The sequence below is a fragment of the Penaeus monodon genome, chromosome 42 (assembly GCF_015228065.2).
Source record: "Penaeus monodon isolate SGIC_2016 chromosome 42, NSTDA_Pmon_1, whole genome shotgun sequence".
Lineage (NCBI taxonomy): Eukaryota > Metazoa > Arthropoda > Malacostraca > Decapoda > Penaeidae > Penaeus > Penaeus monodon.
The window spans coordinates 16,531,879-16,545,962 of NC_051427.1; the positions used below are offsets into that span (position 1 = coordinate 16,531,879).

The window sequence follows — 14,084 nt, forward strand, 5'->3', positions numbered from 1 at the left end:
GTTTGTTTTTTGTATGATTATAGTTTTACCACAAGAGCAAAGTACAGCAGGGTAGGGTTACTTGACCGGCAGCCGGTAGGAGTGTTCTTTGACAGGAAAGTGTTCATTGCCGATCCTAATCAAAATCGTCTATGTCACTTTTACTTTTTCCATGTCTGGGCTTTACCTTGTATTGCATAAATATTATAGTTATATTTAAAAAATCCTAGCTATTCTCATTCAGATAGGTGAATGTTGACAAGTCTCTCAGTGTGGCTTTTAAAACAAAACCAGTGTCATATAATATAATTGGCTGTGTGTTATCCATTTCCATCAAAGATATTGGTTAATCTTTAGGGTATGGATGCACTAAGGTCAGGCAAAATGAAGTTGTTATTCTTGCAGAGGACAGAAAGTTATAGATATCGGTACAAGAAATAATTATAAGACAAGAGCATAATGCCACAAATAAAGGAAAGCATCACTCACAGCCTAAGTCCACTTGGTGTTCTTAGGTTTCAGCTCTTATCTTGCCATACATACATAAGGCAATGATTCTCGAGGAATGTTGGGGCTCCATCAACCCTCCCCTCAGGTCAGTGCCCATAGGTCATGCCCAGTTATGGAAACTTAGATTGTTGAACTAACTTTGTGATAGGGAGTTGGGACTTAGTCTCTGGCAAGTGCATCTGGACTGTAAATTACCAAAACATGCTTTGATCACTGATGGAAGACTTGCAGTCTTGACTCCTGTGCGTTAATGTTAGTGTTCAAGCAATCAGTGTTTTTTTTCAGTTTCAACAAAGAGCAACAAACCTCTTACATTGATAATGAGCTTAGACTGGTTCTTTATTTGATGATAAAACACCAGGTAAGTCTTAGGCTCTTATCTTGTCAAAATATTTTTGGCATTAGCAATTGCCAGTACACTTAGATGCAGAGAGAGTGTACATGTATAGTGCATACTGAGGTGAAGACAATGTTTGCCAGGGGGTGTTGGTGGGCACAGCCACCCATAATACTCCCCTTTCACAGCGCCCAAAGGCACACCCAGTCTCGGCAATTTAGATTGTTGAATAAATTGTGTAATGTGGAATTGGGGACTTTGTCTCTGGTGAGTGCATCTGTACTGTAAAGAATTACTGGAATGAAGAAAATATGTTGTGACTAATGATATGCGGAGAGCAAGATTGGTTTAAGGTCCTGGGGGCAGAAACCCTGATAGGAAAATATGGCGATAGGACTGGAGTCTAGGGATGAAATCTCTGGGTTAGGAATGTTTTTGGTTCACACTCCAATGTTTGTGTATAACCCAGGATTGACTGGAGCACAAAGGACTAGGAACTTTCATTTTATCATTTCCAATTGAAAATAACAAAAAGATCATTCATATTTCAGTGTGAATAAATGAGACCAGGAATAATAATTGCAAGGTTGAATGCTGTGTTAGTTAACCCCTCAACTGGCCCCAGTATTTAAAAAAGGAGAGAAATAGTAAGGTAAAAAGGTAAAAAGTAAGGTAAAATATGAAGGAAATGAAATAGTATGTATATATGTATTTATGTGGATTGGTTGCAATCACTGATGGGGACTGGCCCTCCCCCAACCCCAGTGGAGGAATGACTGCTGGTCACATTTAGGGATACGCACTAACTTGTGAAAGATAAGTTTTCATCCTGCTACAACGCATGCACACTTTATTCATTCATTCAAATTTATCATTCACTTACCCACTCACCCACTCACTCACTCCCCTTTTTTCCCATCCCCGCCAATCACTCACCCACTCACTCCACCCCCACCCCCCACTCACTCACTCACTCACTCACTCACTCACTCACCCACTCACTCACTCACTCACTCACTCACCCTCACTCACCACCACTCACTCCCCCACCCACTCCTCACTCACCCCACTCACTCACTCCCCCCACTCACTCACCACCCCCACACTCCCACTCATCACCACCATACCCACTCACCTCCCCTCACTCACCACTCACTCACTCCCCTCACTCACCCACTCACTCACTCAACTCACTCACTCCTCATCACTCACTCACTCATCACTCCCCTCACTCACTCACTCACCCCTCACTCACTCACCACTCACTCACTCACTCACTCACTCACCCACCCACCCCCCACTCACTCACTCCTCCCCCACTCATCACTCATCACTCACCCAATCACTCAACCCCCACTCACCACTCCTCACTCACCTCACTCACTCACTCATCCCCCCTCACTCACCACTCCCCTCACCCACTCACTCACCCCCCACTCATCACTCACCATCACTCACCCACTCATCACTCACCCCCACCTCATTCACTCACTCATCACTCACTCCACTCACTCACTCACTACCCACCCACCACCCACCACCCACCCCACCCACCACCCACCCACCCCCCCTCCCCCCCCCTCCCCCTCCCCCCTCCCTCCTCCCTCCTCCTCCCCCCCTCCTCCCCCCCCTCCCCCTCTCCCTCTCCCCCCACCCACTCACCACCACCACCAAATCACCACCCACTTACTCCCCTCACCCACTTACTCACCCCCCACTCACCCACTCACTCACTCACGCACGCACCCACTCACCCACTCACTCAACTCACTCCCCCTCACTCACACAGGCAAAACAAACCCCACCAACACACACACACACACACACACCCCACACAACCACACACACACACACACACACACACACACACACACACACACACCACACAAAGGATTTATGTACATATGTATGTTTGTATAGTTATCATAACAATTTTTTCAAAATTGATTTTTCTGCAGGTGGGTCCGTGACCGGGGTCGAGATGGAGGTGCAGGCTCTTCAGGGTCACTGGCCAAAAAATCTAAGCCTGGATTTAGCGGCAGCGGAGCCTGTTCGTTCAGGAATTCCAAAGCAAAGTACGGTGACAGGGGTCAACCTGCTCAGTGAAGAATGGGAAAATGTGGCAGCTGAGGTAAAACTTTCATGGTTGATTTGTTTGTAGTATTTTGTTTAAAAATGACAGCTAACCTGATGGCCCTATAAAAACAAAAAAAGCACACCATGTCCATTGGCTCAGTAAGTGCTTCGTTGTCAAGGTGTCAGTCAATTATTAGTCCTACCTATCTTAGCTATTTACCCTCTTCCTTGATTTTTTTAATTTGATTTTCTTTCTTTTATTAGTATTTTAACCTTTCCCGACGGTAGTATTCATAGTGGCCGGGGCCCCACTGCCGGGGGCATATATCGTCACCCTAGCAAGGCGACCGCCTCATGCCAAATACCAGCATCCCTTGCCATTTCTTCGTAATACTAAGAGCATATTTGTATTTTCAGTTAATTATTTTCTAAGTCTCTATTTGCCATATTTCCTGGTAAATCAAGACTGAAGGATATTTTTTTTTGTTATATAGACTCCATAGTAAAATTAAAATGGGTGATCCTGGGAACTGAAGTTGGTTTTTTTTTTTTTTTTTTTTTTTTTTAGTAAAATAGACACTTAATACTTTCGTGAGAAATTTTTTTCCTATTTAAAACTGCATTTCATATCCACCATGGGGGCATTACGTCCCCATGAACCGGCAAAAGCCGTCATGCCAAACCGGCTTTCCTTGCCACCCAATCAGGCAAAGGAATCATTTTAAATTTATTTAAGTCTTAAAAATTTAATATTTTTAATCATAAAAAAAATTTTTTTTTTAAAAATTCAAGAAAATGGTGAAATAATGGGTGACCCCTTGATCACTGAGTACATGGGGGCCATTTCTGTACAACAAAATGCACAAAAAAATACAGTATTGGGGTTGGGTTAAGAAGGATCCTGTTTGGGTTTTACTAATTTTTATATTTGTTGTTTATGAAAACTTATAAGAATTGGAGTTAATGAATTTGTGAATTTTTTCCGGGTTTTGACCCCAATGATTGATACCCTTTATTGAAGCTGGGGAAGAATATGGTGACAACTCAGAGCCGACTTTGTGTGGGGGCATCAAGACTCTAAGAGCCAGGGGACTAAGCCCGACAATTTATTTGCTTTTCTCTCATGTACTTGGCCAAAGTAAAGCCACATCTCTTCATTCCGTTTCAGAAAAGGCACTGAAGCTTTTAGTTCCCTCCTGAAGAGAGATCATTCAATGACCTACAAGGGCAAAGGGAATGCAGCTGTCTCTGTCCTAGCTGCTAATATCTTGCTGGCTGCATACCAAGATGAAAAGTCCTGGCCTGACATATTTGTGCGTGTGTACATTGAGGACTCCTTGGGAGAACGCATATGGGTTGATCATGAAGACTGTAAGGGCTTTGTGGATAACATAGCGACAGCTTTCAGAACAAAGATGCCTCCAAAAAGTCTCCTGTACCCTGACCTCGGCATGGGCAGCAGGCAGGACTGTCCCTCTCCCCCTGTATCAGGGGGATCTGGAGGTGCTGACTCAGGTGATGGAGACTCAGAACTTTCTCTGGAATGTAAGGAAAGTCTAGATGTTAATGTCACTAATCGCTATGCAGGCATAATGTCAGAAGTAGAGGAAATGGTTATGGAGGCTGTGCAGCATCAGTTAGGTGTGCGGCATCAAAATCCAGATGCTGTCGCACGAAATTCTATCAGGTTTTTATCATCTGTGTGTGGTATTTTAGAGGTTAGAAGGCAAGTTGCACAGAGGCTGGAAATGTGGTTACAAAGCCCTAAATTACAGAGACCAGCTACAGAACTCCTAATGTCCCTGTTGTTTTAAACTGTACACCACATTCCCAGTTGGATATAGAGTGTATAAGCCACATAATAAGGATCAGGTTGAAGCACAAGCCCCTCATAAACCAATACATGTCTTGCCTACGAGAGCTTCTTGCAGCTCATCCGGATAACATTCCTTCAGTGATGAAACACACATTATACAATGAGCTGTCCAGGCAAGAAATCCAGCAATATGTCCATACTCTCTGTTATCTTCCAGTTTGCTCCTGAACATGCAGCAATCATTTTAGCAGAAGAGTTCCAAGAACTCTTATGTAACAGGGAAGATTTTTTGCGTGCTTTGAGAGCATTGCTACGAGAGATAGTCAGGGCTCTGAGACATGACATGCAATTTCAGAAGTTCTGTCAGGGACTCATGAAAGAACGCAAGGATCCAACATTTCGTGACACTTTTGAGTTCAAAGAAAGGATGTTTCATAGTACAACAGATCTGATTGTTCTCACCATCTTTGTGGCCATTTCTCCTCAAGTTCGAGAGAGTGCCACACAAATGTACCGTGGTGAGCACAGAGATCCTGAAATTGTGAGACGATACCAGGAAATGGTGGCCTCCATCCAGCGTGATGCCATTCACTGGATGTATCGGGTTGTTCCAAAGTGTTACAAACCCAAGCAAAGAAGAGTATACAAGGTGCTTGCACAATTGCTGATGTTTGAACAGGCAGAAGTTATTTCATAAAAGACAACTGGCCTACTGACAATGACCGTCCCACTGTATTTTCGCTTAACTTCAGATATTCCAGTGAAACAAGAAACTTTGACAAGGTTGCTGATGATTGCAGTCATGAAAGATCAGTGGATCAAATCACAGGATCTGATAGAATTAGTTGACAAGTTAATCAAAAGAGCTGCATCCCTCTCCAGTGATGATATGGAAGTTTTGAGAATTGATGATACAAAGGTGATAGAGCTAATCTTCAATCTTTGCCCTTACATTCCTCCAGAGAATTCTCCACTACCCCAGGGCTATAGACCTCCAAAAACAGCAATTGCAAATTTTGTACTGGAAATCATGGATGATGCTCTTACTTATAACTGCACACAATCCCACTGTGTTTGGGCTTCTTGCTGGAATCATACCCAACACTGCGTACACTGATGGAAATGTGCATAACAAACTCTTTCGTTTTTCCTCTCCAACACTAGCAGCAGGGGAGAAAGGAGAAAGAAATGACCAATCAAGAATTACATCTGTGTGCCCTTGAAAGACAACAAATCCTTGACTTTGAGTCTCACTTGGCACAGAAAACCATCACAGAACAAAACAGTTTGCTTGAGTCAACTAATAACCATGGATCCTACAGGACCTGCAAGAAAACCCCCTCCTATTGTCTTGGATCAACTGAAGGCACTTAATGCTTCACATAAGATTGGACACCTCTTGTGCCGAAGTCGCAATCCAGACTTTTTGGTTGATATAATTCAGCGTCAGGGTGCCTCTCAAAGCATGCCATGGTTGGCAGAGTTGGTCCAGAGTAGTGAGGGAGCTTTCTCTGTACTTCCTGTCCAGTGTCTGTGTGAGTTCCTCCTCAGTGAAACTGGAACAGGGAGTGGAGGGGGAGATGGAGCTGCAAGACATCACCAGTTGTTACAACATTTGCGGTCACTGTTACGGGCTCCTCGCCAGGAAGATGGAGTGAGTGTTGAGATTCTAGACTACTTTCTACGACGCCTTAGTTCCCAGCAGGCCACAGCTCGCATGCAGGCAGTACGAGGGCTCCAGCTGGTTGTGGCTCCACTGGGAGACCCAATGGAGGTAGATGGGGAGTCTCATACTCCACATGCTTGGCTTCTCCAACACTTGCCAAATCTTCCTGGGTTTTGACCTGGTTCAAGGTGTGGCAAGTCAAGCTCTCCGTGCAGCTTGTCAGATTGAAAACAGACCCACATGCAGTGAGTGCATATATACGGTTCTTGGCAGTGACACACAAGAGACGATCCTCTCCAAGACCAGGCAGAGTTGGTGCAGGATATGGCACAGTTAATTGTTGAGCGTTGTACAAGATTTCAGCCATTTTGCCAGTGCCTGAGAGACCCAACCACCCTTCCAGCATGCTCACAATACTCTCAAAGCCCCTTCTAATTATATTTATCAACTATATGAGAGGTGTGCGACTACCTCCAAGAGAGTCTTTCACATGGTCAGAAAGTCAGGATCAGGTGCGCGTTCAGTGGGCATCTGGGGAACAAGCTGTTATGCACATACTTGTCGTTAAATGCCATGGTCATCCTTCTCACTCATGGACCTGACAACAGTCCTGAACTTTTCCATGAGTTGCTGACAACAGGGGTTCCCAGAGCAAGAGGAAAGCCTCAAGCTTTCCTGGTAGACACATCAGAAGAGGCTCTATTATTACCAGACCCGGCTGAAGCCCGAAAATGATTAGGTCAACTGTTCCACACCTTTTTTGATGCAGCTCTAAAGGTAATCTGATTGTTATAATGAATGCCAGTAATTTTGTCAATGTGTAAAAAAATCAAATAATTTGTATTTATCATGAAATAGGGAGAGTTAGAGATGCTTTAAAAAATGGCACATTGAGGGGATGTCAGAAAAGAAAAAAAGAGAATTAATGTTTTTTTTTTTTTTTCAGGGCACATTGAGAGATGTCAAAAAGAAAAAAAGAGAAATTAATGTTTTTTTTTTTTCAGGACTGAACCATCACAATTAGTGCTATTTATTCAGTCATTTGGAATACCTGTTTTCCAGCATGACCAAATTACTTGTGCCTTGGATGTTGCTGTGAAACCCCAATGAGGAAGCTGTGGCAGCTTTCTGTCTTGGATAAAAGCCATAAAACATATATGGCACAACTTGTTGAGGCAAGTATTTTATGGGTTTTAAAGAAAATTTCTTTCCAAACATGATTTTAAGACTTTAAGGTGTTTAGAAAAAATGTATTACCATGTACTTTAGCTTTCTTTTTAACCCATTCAATCCAGTTGCTTCACGCAGTCACATGGCCCAAAAAAACAGGATTAGGCTTACAGTACGGCTACTCAGACAGGTGCACGGCTTGTAGGCTTGGTGCCACTGAACACTTGTGTGTGGTAACATGACTCCATCCCCCCCCCCCCTTTTTCAATGTTATTTTTTCCCTTTTTATGGACCCAAGTGTTTAAATTTTTCCACATTTTCCAAATCCCATTTGTCATTTGATTTGCTTATCCAGGTGGTAATAGACTGTTTTCTTTGCACCGACTCCATATCGCTTCTCTAGGTATTCCATACTCTGTACAAGAATAATAACACTAAGTAACACTTTTTTTTTTCATACTATATAATTTTTTGTAATACAACCTATGCCGGCAATGAAGGCAGCCAAGAATAGAATGCTGAGCATGGAAATAGTGTGTCCTCCCAGTCTCTTCTTGTCATGGCTCAGGACACTACATTCCACATGTGTTTGTCAATGGAAATAATGCAGAACCCCATATCTAAATGGCCAAATGAGTCTAATCACCCTCCAAGGTTTATTCACTTGTGGCGAGTCTTTCCCATCACTCTGACCTTCAGTGATAATAATCACAACTGCAAGCTTGCAATCACCGTGGCCCACAGCCAAATTCTCCGTTCACATCACCCACACCTAAGTATTATGAAATTCCTGCTGTCTCATTTGATGTGATCATGAAGGTTTTGCATGAACTTATCTTAACCCAAGGTCGCTGGGAAAATGCCGTGCTCATTTTTTTTTTTTAATATCTCTGCACATAGATAGCTCTGCAGGTGCTTAGTCACAAAGGAGTCAATTATTAGATCTTGTGACCTTACCTGATTTCACCTTTCCTTGAATTGGCTTTTTTTTTTTACTAAAGCTGTGAATATCGATAGTGTTATCTTTATTATTAAATATTTAATTACTATAATGTTATAGACATTAGCAATAAAGACAGCATAAAATATTTTAAAAATCAAGGAAAAGAGTAAACAGGCATGACAGGTAATACTTGTAATTGGCTCATTGGTGACACAGTACAAGTGTAGCCATCCTATGTGTAAAATCAATTAATAAAGTAAAACTCACAGATGGCATTGGGTTAAGCCTAAGAATGAATGCCCTGACAAGGGCATATTTATGAGCTTTATGGCTTTGAAAGGATTATTTTTTTCAAGCTACAGTCTTCGTAAAGTCAGCCTAAAGTTTGTCTCAGTTCCTCCTTTGAAAAGTAGTAATTGGCTTGTTCAGCATCAAAGACAGATGAGGAAAAACATTGTCCCTCACATTTCTAATTTGTATCTTGTGTGATAATTGTGATATTAACTTACATGGCTAGTATGCTCCAGTTATTTCCAGTTCCATTTACTAAAACATTACATAGATATTTCTATATGAAAAATGTTGAATATTTCTTTTGAACTTGGTATTGTTGCACTGCAGGAAAGATTAGCCTCTAATCCAGTTTTATCCATGTTTAGGTTCAACACCAGAGGGGAGCCAGAGGGGGCCATGCATTTGCTGCTACTCTTGGTGAACGCGATGACATGGATGTTGTTGGTGAAAGACCACCACCTATACGACCTCTGGTGACTGCTCTCAATGTAAGAGACTTTTAACAATTACAGAAGAAAATGTGTATGATTTATACAGTTTGCATTGTCAAATTTCAGATTTCTTTGTTTGGTTGTTGAGAAAGAAATAATTATTGTTGTCATTGTTAGTTTTAAAGTATTGTTATCAGTGTTATTATTATCATCATCATCAGTTTTGTGGTTATTGTTATTCTTCCTAATCATCATTATTATTATTATTACTACTACTACTACTACTATATATTTATATTATTATTATTTTTTATTATTATTGATTATTATTAACTGATATTGTTAATTATTGTTATTGATTTTGTTTATTATTATTATTAAAAGATACTAGTCTTATTATTAATTGTTACTATCATCATCATCACCATCATCACCATCATCATCATCATCATCATCATCATCATCATTGTTGTTATTGTTATTGTTATTGTTATTGTTATTATTATTATTGTTACATTTATTGTTATTGTTAGTTATTGATATTATTATTATGATTATGTTATTAGTTAATTATTATTATTATTATATTATTATAATATAATATTATATATTATTATTATTATTTATTATATTATTATGTATTATTATTATTATTATTATTTTTTGTATTGTTGATATTATTATTAATATTATTATTATTATTATTATTATTATTATTATTTATTATTATTATTATTATTATTATTATATTATTTATTATGCTATTTTTATAAGGTCCATATTAATGCTCAGATTTTTATTCAGAATATTCAAAGGAATTATTATAAACTTGGTATGAATGGTGTTTTTATTAACATACATACATTATCAAGTGATTTTATTAACTCCTCTCAGATGGATTGTTTGGGACAATATAAAATATAAAAGTATTCTTCACTAAACTAAGGATTTGATAACAGATGCCCAAGGCATGTGATCGTAGTTTTTTAAAATACCTAAAAAAATTTACATTTAGCTCTCACTATTGATAAAATTTAATGTTTCCAGGTCTCACGTTATTGCATACAGAATTAAGCAAGAATGAGGTGCAGTCCATTTGTGCTACAGTGTTTCCCCAACGACCTTCTTCACAGAGAACACAAAAAAACAGGATTTCGCTGTCTTTCATGTAGTTATTTAAAACTAAAAGTAGCAAAAGGATTAAAAAATATATTTTCACATTTTATAGTTTTAAAATGTTGTGAAAAGGATGGCTTTTCATAGGGAAATTACTTGCATAGGTTCAAGATACAAATGAGGGTACACAGAGAACACTTCCCGTGAGATAAGCAGGCAAATCCTGAAGGGACCATATATCAACGATTCCTGAATAGTCTTACAGCTTTTTGGGGCAGTCTCCGGTAAGATAACTTTTCGCTTTCCCATTTTATCTTAATAATATGCATATGAACATATTGAGAGATACATATATGTATCCCACAAAACAAAATTATATACATTTGTATTTCTTTGAGCTAAAATCAGTTTCAGCAGACTTTTCCCTTTTTCTTCCAGAAGCATGCACCTATTTTTTTGTTGCGGGGATTACATGATCACTACATCCATTTCAGCGTCCTTATTCCGTATGTTGCGCAATCTGCACAACAAGAAAGGTTGCGAGAAACCCGTATGCTCTCCATGCCAGTTAGTTGCCTTTATCCTTCAGATGGGTCCGGAAAGAAAGTCTCCCTAACCAATGTTCTTAAACCTTAACACTGAAGAATTCCCAGGCAAGAAGATAAAAAAGGAGCCAGAAGTTGAAGTTGATGTATCTTCTACTCAAGCAGTTCTGATGCACCTAGCTAGCATAGAACCAAGCCAATTGGAAAAGGAAATATGCCGTGTGTTGGTTGTGCCATGAAAGGAGGGAAAATGGCACCTGTAGTGGGAGCCATGTCCAGCTTTTATTGTCAGGAATGACAGTAAAGCAAGGCAAGGAGGTTCAAGGAGGGCCAAGTGCACCTACGCTTTACTTCTAGACTGGCTTTCAAGTTCTTGACCCAGAGCTTGAAAAGGGGTTGATCAACTCCAACAAATTCTCCTCTTCAAAAAGCGTCCTGGGAATGATCAAAAGAAGGAGGATACAGCCAAGCTTATCTTCTGGCTGCATTTACGCACCAAGCAAGATGGGACACTCTGGAAACACTGTGTCGTGCTCTTTTGCGTGTGCACAATCCTGTTTCTAGAGCTGCTGCTGTGTTAAGCTTTTTTTGGGCTGTTAACTTGCATGTACCCAAGCTGTGGCAAGGTAGGGAAAAGCCAGAACACACGACATGCCCCTCAGAAAACATTTTATCATTTAGTAATCAGAAGTGGGACACATAGCTCAGTATATGATCACAGAATGTCAGAGTTCTTTTGGGTGAGGACGTGGCACATTACCTCTTGAGACACATCTGCCTTTTCTTCTACATAGTATTGATAATTTAGTGTCTGCCATTCAGGCCTTGGGTGAACACTTGGCTGAGATATCTCTGGATGAGATATCTCAGGGTACTGGTCCATGTCAGCAGGCAGCAGGACACTTATTATATCACCTATATCTCAGATTGCCAAAGATTATTTCTTACATTCCAGCAGGAACAATGACAAAAATTGTATCTGCTGGGGCATCTGGTGGCAGAGCTCAAGAAAGTGGAGCAGATGTGGCTCTGCATACACTTCTTACTATGTTAGCTGCACCACATCCAGGTAGAGATTTTCGCAGGCGTATGTCTGATCTTGAAGCAGCTGTACGCAAACAAGCAGCAGCACATCCTTTAATTGTTCTTCGGCATTTGCCTCTATTAGCTGCTTCACTCAAAGGGACAAATCATCTCCAGCTAACAGCATTGAGAGCAAGCAACTATCTTGAACTATTCTCCATGGTCTTGGGTGTTTTTAGAACTTTTACAACCTCTTCTGTTTTGCTCCACAGCATCATGATGCTCTCATTCCCACACTGGACAGCTTCATGGCCTTATTTAAAGCTCATGGTAGAATGCATGAGCTAGAACACCTGCTAGTTCGTTTTTCACACCTCTTAATGGAATGGGTTGGGTGTCAGGGAGGACCTGCAGGAACCTACTTGTGTACACATTCTAATCTTCTTGCAACACTCCAAATGCATTATCCAGACATTGCTGCTGTTCGATCATTAGCTGCTATAGCTGCAGCACGTGGCATGGATCAGCAAAAAGAGTCTTCCATGACACAGCAGTCAGGTTGTTGAATTTGGTCAGACGTCAGGAGGGTCACAGGGTCCTTTGCCTCCACCTTGGGTCATGGGTCAAGTTGGAGATTTACAAAGTCGACTTGAGTCTTCAACTTTACCTGAGGAACAACTTGACATTCTGAAGAAAGTCAGTGATCTGCCTGATCGTTGGGTCAATGCTGCTCTCCCTTCATTCACGCATACATTTTGTGAGGGCATTGTAAGCACACATAAAGAGGTCAGGCTATTTTGCTGGGATTTACTTTCTCGATTATTACACCAGCGACCTGCTCTTGGAGGACGAGTTGGGCAAGCAGTTTTGGCTGCTCTAAAGTGTGAAGACTCTGCAGTTGTGGAAACTGCCCTAGAACATTTGCCAGAAGTAATCCTCCTCCTCCATAATCAAGCACCAGATCTCCTAAGTGCAGCATTCATATCTACACTTACAGCATCATCTAATATCACAGCTTCACTTAGTGAGGCTCTGACATTGCTGCATCTTCACACAGGGTCCTAATGGATGCAGCCTCTTACCTGTTGTTTTCATATAATAAAGATTTTCAGTGTTTGTGTTTTTTTTTATTTAATCTTTCCTAAAAGTGTTAGATTATTTTATGTTCATTAGATTAGAAGTTTAGATTTTTAACCCCCCCAATCCCTTGCCTGTTGTTGTCATGGGGGGGCTTAGGAGGCGGAGACTGGGACCCAATGATGGGGAACTCCCCAACCTTGGGACTCAGCCCTCGACTCAACTAATTTTGCATGGTCTTTTTTTCCTTCCCACTTTTCGTTTCTGTCCCTTCACCAAACCCTTCTGCTATCCACCTCCTAAGGTGTGAGAGCCGTGCTGAAAGGATGAAAGGCTGACTTTGTGCCAGTCCTGAACGGCCTGAGGGAGCCATGGGCACGGTATTCCCCTGATTTAGTTACCTAGCCCTTACCCTCAAAGGGACCCCGAGGGGTGGACTGCTTTTATCCCCAACATAACACAGGCTTACCATGGCCAGTAATGAAAACATATCCCCACTATTAGGGCAAGCCTCAAATAGCCCAACGATGTAAACCCACGATTCCCTGACCCCAGGCTCTCCTTGACCACGGCTCTGAACACTGCAAAACTACCCCTCATCAATGCCTACTAGTACAGTAGCCAACAATCAACCCTTAAGGAACATTTCCACTCTTCCAGCATGCTCAACTTCAACACCTCTATCCCCACAACCTCCAAAATCAACCCCCCCAAATCCTCCCTTATTAATACCTTACAGCCTTATTGCCCACCTCTCATAACACTACCTCCCTCAACCCCTACCCATCTTCGTCATGCCCCCGCCCTTCTACTCCCCCTATCTCTACCACTATTTGAATACTCTCTTTAGCGGAGCCAAATGGGACCGATTTTTTCGTGATCCCTCCCACAGCTCCCTACTTTTGACAACACCCTTCTCTTCCAACAATGTCTCCAAAAACAAGTAGGTAAAGCCCTTTCCGTAGCCGACCCGACCGCTCCTGTCTTGTCACAGTAACATCCGAAAACCAAGCTATAGCATTAACAAAACTAACAGACCTATATGGAAAACCCCATCCTGCAGAACCCCATCCAACCCTCAATACTTGCACCGGAACAGTT

At 41.3% G+C, this 14,084-nt stretch overlaps 2 pseudogenes; one reads left to right on the forward strand and one right to left on the reverse strand.

Annotated features, from left to right (window-relative positions):
• LOC119599178 overlaps positions 1–668 on the reverse strand; it is a 15,250-nt pseudogene extending 14,582 nt beyond the window's left edge.
• A 542-nt stretch (positions 669–1,210) lies between these two features.
• Positions 1,211–13,022, forward strand: LOC119599179 (annotated as a pseudogene).
• The last annotated feature ends 1,062 nt before the right edge of the window (positions 13,023–14,084 follow it).